Genomic DNA, 11266 nt, shown 5'->3' on the forward strand with positions numbered 1-11266 from the left:
CGGTTTACTTTCAATAGACTACACGGCGTTATATTGCAGCAGATAGAATTCTTCGCCAATTTTTTTTTTGTAGGAAGTTGAATTTGGTGCCAGTGCATATCAAGGTTAAATTCTAATATCGGTGTCCACTCGACCTTTATAAATGTAGGGTTTTCTTTTTTGTTAGATATTGCAAAGTTAAGGTTACGTTTTGAGTTGTGGTCTTAAAAAATAAATAATGTGAGGTGGAACTTGTTCCGCTAGTGCTTCTACAAATTAGATTTCCACATTTATCTGGTGTAATAAGATGTAAGAAATAAAAATTCTGTCCCTGTGCTTAACTAGTTAACGCCGTGAAGACGTATGGGAGTGTGGATTTATAGATCCATGTTTTCTTGACCTCGGCACTAGTTGCATGTGAGCAATCAGCTTCACGCCCAAGCTACTGGTTGGATAGGAGGCTAGCTTTGCTCGAGTACCGGTTTGGACGATAAGGAATAGGAGGTTTTCATAATTTTTAGGAGTCCAATCGAAGTGGAAGCCATTTTTATTGAAAGAAAATGCTAATTGAAAGAAATTTGAAGCTGATATTTAGAAAAAAAAAACTGACCCCGACGTGATTTGAACACGCAACCTTCTGATCTGGAGTCAGACGCGCTACCGTTGCGCCACGGAGTCCATGAATTTTAATTACATTTATAATAGATGGATAGTTGGCTAGCTCTGCTGAAGTACCGGTTTGGACGATAAGGAATAAGTTTTCATAGTTTTTAAGAGTCTACTCGAAGTGGAAGTTGACCCTGACGTGGTTTGAACAGTCAACTTTTTGAATTGGATTGAGACACGCTACAATTGCGCCACTAGGCCTATCCGTACTAATAATGTCATAGGGGACGTAGACGATGCTTGTTTTCTTTATTGTTTATTTTATCGGTTCAGTTACAAATTCCTTTCAGTCGCCACGGAGTCTATTAATGTTAATGACGTCAATACTAGTTGGATAGGAGGCTAGCTTTGCTCGAGTACCGGTTTGGACGATAAGGAATAAGTTTTCATAATTTTTAAGAGTCTAATCGAAGTGGAAGCCACTCCTTATTGAAATAAAATGCTAAATGAAAGAAATTGGAAGCTGATATTTAGCAAAAAAAAAAAAAAGTTGACTTAGACGTGATTTGAAGAAGCAACCTTGTGACTTCCAGTGAGACGCGCTACTATTACGCCACGAGGCCTATCTTTGCAAACAATGTCATTGGGAAGAGGTGACATAGATGTTTCTTGTTTTCTTTATTGTTTATTTTATTGGTTCAGTTAAAAATTCGTTTCAGTCTCATATAGACTTTCTTCATATCAGTTTTCAAATTGTAAGAAACATGAATTCTTTCCAGCATGAAGTTCATTTAAGTAACACTTAAAAATTCAGTTCCTACGTCACGGGATGTATGTATTGCTTCACAATTAACAAAAGCCAGCTGATTAATGCCTAGGGTTATAATCGCCGGGTTGTGTGGTCAGTAACATTACGACTTTCGACAATTCTTGTTCATCAAGACCATGCTCCAGTTCATAATGGTTCCGGATCGGTGACCCAGCCAGAATCACCACTGACTGTCAAAGGTCATTATCATTGCCCTCGCAGATAAACTGCTGGTGGTCACATGGTCACAGAACAAAAAGTCCCTAGTGAGATCTGAGTTTGTCACAGCGGGGACCATGATGTTGATCGTCATCTGGGATACGACACCGTGTAATCTGGTAGATATTTACCAACGTTTCGGAAGAACCTGTTGCCACAATTTTCGGGGTAGAAGGGTGGAGTAGACTAGCCTTCTCATGGACAACTGCTATGTGATGTCAGTTTGGCAGTTATTTACTGGCGTTTTGAGCACCCTCCGACTCCATCTTCACGGTAGAATGCTGGGATGTGAGCTTTGAGATTATCACAGCAGCGGTTATGGAAATGACTGTCTTCTGATATGTGACGTCATATAGCCTGTTTCGGAGGAACCTACAGCTTCTGTTTTCAGAGTGCGTAAAGTAGGCACCCCATAGAGGATTGCTATGTAAGATTGGAGGTTATCACAGCTGTGACTATGAAGATAGCCATCTTCTGGTATGTGACGCCGTCTGGTTTAATAGATATTTACCGACTTTTGGAGGAGCGCACTGCCTCCATCTTCACACTGGAAGGGTTGCAAAATGTTCGTGAAATAAACGCTTAATATGGAGGTTATGTTTGTCCGTCCCCGTGTTTCATCTCCTGCATTACTCTAATCTTCGTTCAGATTTGCCCCACAAACACGTATGACTTTCTTGTTTGCCCATATATACGTCGATTTCGTATATGTATATTGAGTATAGGGAACTGCTTTAACCTGAGTGCAATTTATTAAAGATGATAGGACATGAATGTTAACTTCAAGGCGAATCTTGTGTTAGTGTCTGAACACATTTGATCTCATTTCTTACTCTTTCATTTGTTGGCTCCTCTCAGCTGCGATACAGCAAGTTACTGGCTATAAGCTGGATGACCAGGGTTCGATTTCTGATAGGGGAGTAAGATTCTTCTGTTACCTCTACTTTTGGAGCCCACCCGAAATAGGTACAAGGGATAAATGAGCCAAAATATGATACGACACATTATCTAACTGTAGATCGCATGGAGTTTCACCTCCACATTCCCTCTACGCCTTTATGGTGAGGTGAGTAGGGATAGAGACATGTTATCACCCCACCAGGAACCAGTACTTAGTTTATTCCAGAAGTATCAAGTGATCGGATGGCAATTTGAGGGGCTGTCACGATATTCTGAAATGACAGGCAAAAACCACTAGAAATCTCAGTCAGAAGGGCCTGTGTCCCAGCCGAGATTCGAACCGGTCACCTCTTGGATACAAATCGGGTGTGTTATCGCTTCAAACGCCTTGCTAGATGTTATTTTATGTTTAAGGTAACTTCCTGCAGAGATGGCACAACTGGTAGGTAAATTTCCATTCATTAGTGTGGCCTGCTTTAAAAAGTCTTACAATCTCCGTGTTTCGCTTGAAACCTTACGTATCTTGTCGGCGACAGTCGGACTGGGTCCAAACCCCCCGTGCATCCACGTGATTCACACGTGATGACATTATTGAAATAGGTTAGAATTGTGTTTATTTTACGATACTGTATTAACTGATTGTGTTATGTGCTAGTATAAAGGTACAGTTATTCAGGTGCTTAAGCAGAACATAATGACGTGTGGAGAACGTAGAGGTAAAGCTCCACGTATTCCAGGCCTTCATTCTGAAGGTAGAGTGAACTGACGCTCACTTCTACCCTGAATATGGAGGCAGTATGTCCCTCCGAAATATTGGTACCCTTCTACGGTACTACATGATGTCATAACTTATTCTGCTTAGTTGTGTTTGATATTCTTACTATCCACGAGCCGATTGTGTAGAAAATGTGGGAGCCTCGTCGTCTCACAGCCCTATGGGCCTCCACGGCCTCTTACGGGGATAGTTTACCGTACTATGAAGATTACTATTTGCTGGGTCGTAACGCCGTGTAGTTTGGTAGAATTCCACGTTCCTCCTAGACGTCAGTGGATTTCTACCGAACTGTACGGGGTTACAGTCCAAAATATCATATTCCTCTTGTTCTGCCTAGTTGTATAAATAGCCTTTTATTTTCCAAACCTGTTTTTCTGTCTAATTTTATTAAGAAGAATTCTGTCTTCTGAACGCCGTTATGTTCCATTGAAAATCAAGCGACGTTTCGGAGGATCATGTGGCATCCATCTTCAGGGTCGAAGAATAAGCTAAGCAAGGAATCAGTCTGCGTGCCATCTGCTTCATGCTTGTTTCTTACTCGGCTTTGGCTTCTACCCTGAAGATTGTCCGTTGACTTTCAACGGACTGCACGCCGCCATATTATCACAGAAGACAGAGCTCTTCTTAACCGTCGCTGTGATAGCCCCAGATCCTGCATAGCTGTAATAAATGTTGCAACTATGTACCAATACATACTCATGAGGTCTGGACACAGCCGTGAGTATGTGATGGTACATCGTCACAAACATTTCGGAGAGATCTGCTTCCTCCATCTTCAGGTAGTTTTACCGCTGTATTTCTGTTTAACCACATACATCTATCCAGAATGCCGTCTTCTGGGATGTGGCGCCGTATAGATATTCTGTTAACCGACGTTTCGGAGGAACTTATCGCTTCCATCTTCAGGGCGTATGAAATCCGCGAGCGATGAACCAGCGTGAGCAGGTGTCTGTAGTCTCCGAAACGTCGGTTAACAAAATGTCTACACGGCTCCACGTCCGAAAATACTGCATCTTTCATAGTGACTGTCGTGAAAACGTCAAATCTTACATCTCTCCAGAAGATGGAGGCAACATATTCCTCCGAAACGTCGGCGATATTGCTCTCTTCCATACAGTACAAATAATTATCAACAGTAAATAATCTTGAAACCCAAAAATCAGGAACATTTCATTCTGTAAGTTTTGTAAGCGCGAGATTTTCCGTTATCTTTACGAAATTTTACGTTACCATAGCAACGAATTGACTATCGTTAACATGTTGCATGAACGTAAGTTATGTAGTAGGCCACGACGGGCAAGCAGCTGGTTGTTTCCGTGTGTAGTTTGTATTCTGTGAGTGTTAATATTCTGATGTGGGTGTGTTAAGTGTATAGTGCACTGTATAACGGAGACGGTTTACCATTTGTGCATGTTATTTGTGGATGATGATGTTAAGCGTCTGCCTTGATGTATCAGTCGATAATATCGGAGAATGCGGGGGAAATTATGAGAATTCCCGTTGATTTTTCAGCCGATGTTAACATTAGTATCGTATAAAATGATTCCCTTGTGTCCTAACCTAAAATTATCTGTCATTTTCAACAGATGCCTGTCTGCGGTGTCAGGCTGAGAGCAAGCAGGACTCGCGCTACGGCCGGCAGGATTGCGTCGTGGTCTGGGGCGAGTGCAATCACTCTTTCCACTATTGCTGCATGTCTCTGTGGGTGAAGCAGAACAACCGGTGTCCCCTCTGCCAGCAGGAGTGGTCCATACAGCGCATGGGGAAATAGCGTCGGTTGGCTATCGAGCTGTCAGTTGAAGAGTTCAAGGACTCTTTTGGTTGTTTAATATATATGGATTAAAATATATTATTGAAAATAATAAAGGAATATTTTTGTAAATAAAATGATTTTAATGTGTGTACTTTAATGCTACGTGGTCGGTCCCTTCTTCACATTGTCCTTCTACCAGTTTGCTGCTTCAGTTTCCACCGTCACTTGTTGCCGCTGCTGGGAATCGAACCGCGACTCCTCGGCCGTCCAGCCCGCAGCCTAGTCGCTGTACCGACTGAGCTGCCCTGGCTGCAGTCGTGAAAATGGCGGAAGATGTACTGTATAGCTAAAACCCAGGTGTACCACCCACTGACACATACCGTAGCAGAGAGTATAAGGCAGTGTGCGTCGTTACCCTTTGCTTTTTTTTTTTCCAAACCAAGTGGGGGTGTGTGCGTGTGTAAGTCCCTGTGCTCAACCAATTAAGCACTACGCCATGAAGGCGTAGGGGAAGTGAATGTATAGATTCACATTTTCTTGACCTCAGCACTAGCTGGAGGTGAGTGGTCAGCTTCACACCCCGGCCGCTTTACTCCCCGATGAAAGAGCCCTCGCTACCCATCAGATAGGAGGTTGGGTGGACCCCAGAGCTGGTCTGGACGATTTGGAGAAGAGAAAATTCTGGACCCTACCGTACTCGAACTCCGACCCCTCAGTTGTCCAGGCTGCAGCCAGTCGCTATACCGACTGAGCTACCACGGCTCTTGGTATATATATATGTATATCCTATTTTTTCGAACAGACAGCCTATGCACTAGCCTTATGAGAAACTATGCAGGTACTGCTCCCTTCCGCTGCGGCGTTGATAACNTCCCCCTTTCTCCACCTCCTCCTACCTTAAGAGAGATCTGCTCCCACTCACAATAAAATATGAGATCATGAATCTTACAGAGAGTCTGTTGGACTCCTTGGACAGGGGATCAGCTCGTCGTAAGTCCGCTACCTACACAACACCACACAAACAGAACAAACGCGCGATCCCAGTGCTTGAGCGGGCGAAGACATTTCATGCCTTAGAACGCGCTGTCATGTTGATGACTTGATGAGCATACATGTACATGTAATTTTACTTAATATTTCACCGCTCTTTTTTAATTCGTGTATAGAGATTTACTTTTCGAAAGAATGGCGGAGAGGGGCATTGGGAACTGGTACTCTGTTCGTACGAATTGGGACAATAGACGGGGGCACGTAGCGAAAGGAATATTCGGCCCATACGAGGACTACAAACCGCAACAAAAAAGAATAAGAACTCCCTCCCTGTCTCGTAACATATATATATATATACACTGAAACTCGCCCATCCCACACATTTCAACCCTGAAGATGAAAGCAGCATATACCTCCGAAACGTCAGTAAGCTGCCCGCCAAGAGCTGAATTAACATGGATGGGGCACAGACTTCAAATGAACCAGCTGATCATTCCTGCGCGCCAGCCCTAGGGACCACAACGCTAAGTTGGGTTGGAGGCTTTTGTAATTGTATGATTCAGTGTCAGGAAACAGTTACGAGTGTTACAATATAATTCACATTATATAATCATTTTCAGACAGTAAATGCTGAGAATTGTGGGTCATGACATCGTTTATCATTTGCTGTTGGCAGCAACGTTAAATAGCACATTAGTAAATCAATAAATAAAATTTATATTTGCCGCATCGCAACGTCTACAGGACTGACCACGTGAATTAACAGGAAACTGTATTTCAGTAGATGTTAGAGCTGATAATTTAAAAAAAAGGGTATATATTGTTATTAAAGTAAATTTGAAACTTTTTATGCAAGCATGTGAATTGATTTGACTTTCTTCATATAGGAAGAGTATAATTACATTACAACCCAATATACACGTAAGACGGACAGAAAATGTAACTTTGTACCAGTAGAACCGTTGCAAGTGAATGGCTGCGAGACACGAGTACCGTGGCTTCTAAATGCTGGATTTACTATAGGGCAAGGAGGGTGATTTGTGAGACCCTAGATCGAAACTTTGAAAATAATTTCTGGCTCAGGATAGAGACCAGTGGCGGGCTCTTGTGGACACTGTAAGGAACATTGGGGTTCCATAAAGTGTTGGGGATTTCTTGTGTTAAAACCGCTCTTTTCCAACCCGCCTTTGCTTGTATCGGCGCAGTCGGAATGGTGCTATCCCTGCTACACCTGTTTCTACCTTAGGACAGTGTATGATGGCTACTGGAAGTTGTCCTCACAGATCAAACTAAGGAAGATCGGTATAGGTACGGGAAACTAGCTGGGTCGGTTTGCTTGAGTCTCAGGGTAGCGATGCCGAAGAAAGCGTTTTTCTGAGAGTTGAGCCAATTGACGTTTATTCACCTGCTAATTCACCACACTGTTAAATTAATGTATTCTTAGCTTTACGTTACCGCGTTACTATCGGCAACCTATGTCTCGGAGCGTGCAAAGGTCACGTCCGTTCAGTTCGGAATATAATGAAAGTCTCTCCTTTTGTGGAATGGCTTGCACCCCCACGCCGGGAATTCGAAAGATGGTGTTTTCATATACATTTCATCCCATCTTCCGTGGGAAGCTTGAACGAGGCAACCCAATCATACTGGCCCTCATTCACAGGCAATTGTAACAAGCTCTGACCTGTCCTTTTAGGCGCGTCCGGTTCCCTGTACCCGAGCTAAATTTATGACATCGTAAATGTTATAACTCCGGACTTCTTGTTTCTGCCAGAATCTAGAAATATTTAACGTAAACACCGTATTTCACGTCCCAGACAGTGAAATACGATATTAAAGATCACAATACATTTCCAGAAATATCGAAACATAAGACTTTTGAAATTAAAATTACCGAGAATTAATTAGAAATAAATTTCATGGTCATCCAAATAATAAGGGCTCAGAATGATCAGCGTCAGTGTAGCTGAGCAACTGTCGGCTTCTCAGCTCGTTACGTTCTCGCATGCAAATAAATTATACCTTTCTTAATGATTTTATAACAAAACATTTTCTTAAAACATAAGTTCGAACCAAGAATGCTATATTCTGTGATGTGATGTCGTGTAGTCTGGTAAAGTTTCATTGATATTTTGGAGGAATGTGCTGCCTCCATGTTCAGGATCAAAGAGTGAGCCAAACAGGTAACCAGCACTGATTGCCACTTGCTTCTTGATAGTTTGCTCTTTAACCCTGAAGCTGGAGGTAATATGTTCCTCCGAAACGTTGAGCTCTACATGGCGTTGCAACTCAAAAGACCGTGCTCTTTACAGTCATTGCCGTGAGAACCTCAGAGCCGTCATAAGTTAATTTTAGTTTTTTATTACATTTTAATTGTGGGTCATTTGTAAATAATAAATACACTTGAGTCATCTTTAAACCCATTAATGGGCTAAGTAGAGGAAATATTTATATTAATATGTGTCTAATGGAGGACTTAATTATGTCAGTAGTTTGAGTATGTAATACATGATTATGCCACAGAAGAAAAAGCAAATAAATTAATAAGTGCTCTTCCATTTTTTAAATAACCAGATAAAAACAGTTCATCACTGTATGATGTAAACTAGTTAGAACTTCTGTCCACCACACTGAGATTCAAGGTTCAGTATTGGGACATCAAACTGTAAGAGTCAAGGCTCAGTTAAGTATTTTAAAATAGCGTCAGATGTATAAAATGACCTCAGAGACATGTAATAACAAAAATGATGATTCATTGATTTCTAGAGAAGATTGTGATGAAGTTCGGGATCATAACATATACTGGAAGTCTCTTAAATTATTTTTAATGTTTCCTGTGAGGTACGAACGAAATGTTTAAATCTTATGCAGCTGAACATCTTGCTTCAAAGAATGCGATGAAAGGAATCCTTTATCCCAATATGCAGTAAAATATTTCTATCATCGATTAACTGTCAACGATCTTTTTGTCTTCTTCTTCATACACTGCTTCAACTTCGCCTTCATCTTCTGTGACACTGAGCCAGATTTTCATTTTGAGGTTAACCGAACTGTTTCATCCATGTCTTCGTGTAGAATTGTAACAGTAGGTTTTTGCTATTGTACACGGTCAGAGGTCATCCTTTCCACTTGTATAATATATTTGTTTCAGAAGTAAATAAATATTGAGAACAATACTGGATGCAAAATCCCAAAAACCTAATTTTTTTCGAAGCTGTTACATGTGTAACTGACACACAGCTTTCTGCTTTGCTTTAACAATGTAGTTAGTTATTGGAGAGGGTGGGTTTCCCCATGCACTGAGACCTGTATTGGTCCATTGTGCTTCCCTCTATGATTTCTACCAGTCTCTATATCCTACTGGTACTGGTGCTTACCATCAGTCCCGCCCAGGCAGCGAGACCGGGTCTACTAGCTGAGAGGTATCTATAATGCTTCCCCCATCTACCAGAGGTATTAGAGACTACTGTTGGGCGGGAAACGTCCGTTAATTTGGCTCAGTGACCTCCTTTGGAGATGAGGTTCTTTTACGTGCCGTAAAGCTACGACACGGGACCCACGGCTTAAAGTCCCTCCCGGAGGACTTGTTCCCTGAATTTTTCCGCCCTTAAAAATTCGACGACCTCCGCCGGGTATTTGAACCCGCGTACTACGAGTCATGAGGTGGGAACGTTACCTCTAGACTACGGAGGCCGCTGCTTTAACAATGTATGTACACGCACAAAGGGAACTTTGATCTACAGTCAGGATTTTCAGTCCATATTTACAGTGAATGTTCAGGTCATTTGAGAGCCACCAGGATCAAATTGAAACACATGTTAAGTGTATTTGCTTATCACAAATGACCCAATTGCACTAAGATTAAAAGTTCATTGGGTCGAATCTGTTTTTCCGTGACCTGTACTATCTTTGATGTAACGTGAGAAATCATAAGACAGCCTGACGCCGCTTAAAAATGTCAGAGTTACTCTACATATGCAATATTACATTATTAATTATGTGCTGTATGCTTAGATTCTACTGTGTAAGAGCCCTCTTGCGAGATTTGGGCTGTGTGATATGATAATATTAAAATCTATCTTAGAAAGTAGGTTATGAGGACGTGGCCTTTACTGAATTGGTTCAAGACAAAGTCCGACTGTAGACTATGATGGCAAAACGAACTTCTGCGTTTCGGAACTGAAGAGCATGTGTTAATAGCTATGGACTTGGTGACTGAGGAATCATGGTTCGATTCCTGGTAGGTGTAAAAGATTTTTCTGTTTTCCACAGCGTCCAGGCCGACGTTGGAACCCACCCAGCCTCCTACACAGTGGGTATCGGGTGCTTTTTCCCCTGGGGTAAAGCGGCCGAGGCTTGAAGCTGGTCTCTGTCCTCCTCCTAATACCAAAGTTGAGTATGCATGGACACCTTCGTTCCTTCATACAAGGAAAACTAAGCTAAATTCTGCATAAGTAATATGTCCCTTTAATGTTGTATGCAAGATGAACTGATTTTGTTTGTTCCTCTACATCAAAGACTTACACAATTTTTATGATATTCTCAGGTAAGACAGTCCAACCTACTGATAAAGAGTCGAAATGCTTTTCCCCCATCAAGGGTCATGAAAAGGATTGAAGGAACGGGATTAGTTACCGACGCTTAACAATGGAAATTATTTCCTTTATAAAACCGTTATATCTCAGAGGATTACGTGAAGGTATTTTACAGACTTGCACAATAGCGCAGTCAGTATAACGACTGGCTACGGGCTGGATGGCCGAGGGATCGGAGTTCGAGTCCCGGTGGGGTAAAGAATTTTCTCCGGCCCTGGGGTCCACCCAGCCTCCTATACAGTGGGTACCGGGGCGTGAAGCTGACCACTCACCTCCAACTAGTGCCGAGGTCAAGAAAATGTGGATCTATATATCCACTCCCCCACACGCCTTCATGGCTTAGTGCTTAATTAGTTTTACCTTATCTTTACACAATTCGGGACGTTTAAACGACACTTCATCTGCCACAAAACATTACCCGGATGTGTCGGGGCAGATCTATCTTTCACAAGATTTACTTAAAACAGGTAACATTCTTACGACATGTTTCGTCCATAAATTATAAACATTTTTTCTGTTTATAAGGTTGCGTTGGGGGAGAAGAGGAATGCGTATAGGATATTGGTAAGGAAGATAGAAGGAAAGAGACCACTGGGAAGACCAAGGCGTAGGTGGGTGGACGATATTAAAATGGATTAATTTTC

General features: G+C 42.0%; 1 non-coding gene across 1 annotated transcript; it reads right to left on the minus strand.

The window, feature by feature from the left end:
- Positions 1-585: 585 nt before the first annotated feature.
- Positions 586-657, minus strand: Trnaw-cca. The gene has a single exon. It is a non-coding gene; the product is annotated as a tRNA-Trp (tRNA).
- Between the last annotated feature and the right edge of the window lie 10609 nt (positions 658-11266).

Source organism: Cryptotermes secundus, unplaced genomic scaffold (genome assembly GCF_002891405.2).
Source record: "Cryptotermes secundus unplaced genomic scaffold, Csec_1.0 scaffold2044, whole genome shotgun sequence".
NCBI classification, from domain to species: domain Eukaryota; kingdom Metazoa; phylum Arthropoda; class Insecta; order Blattodea; family Kalotermitidae; genus Cryptotermes; species Cryptotermes secundus.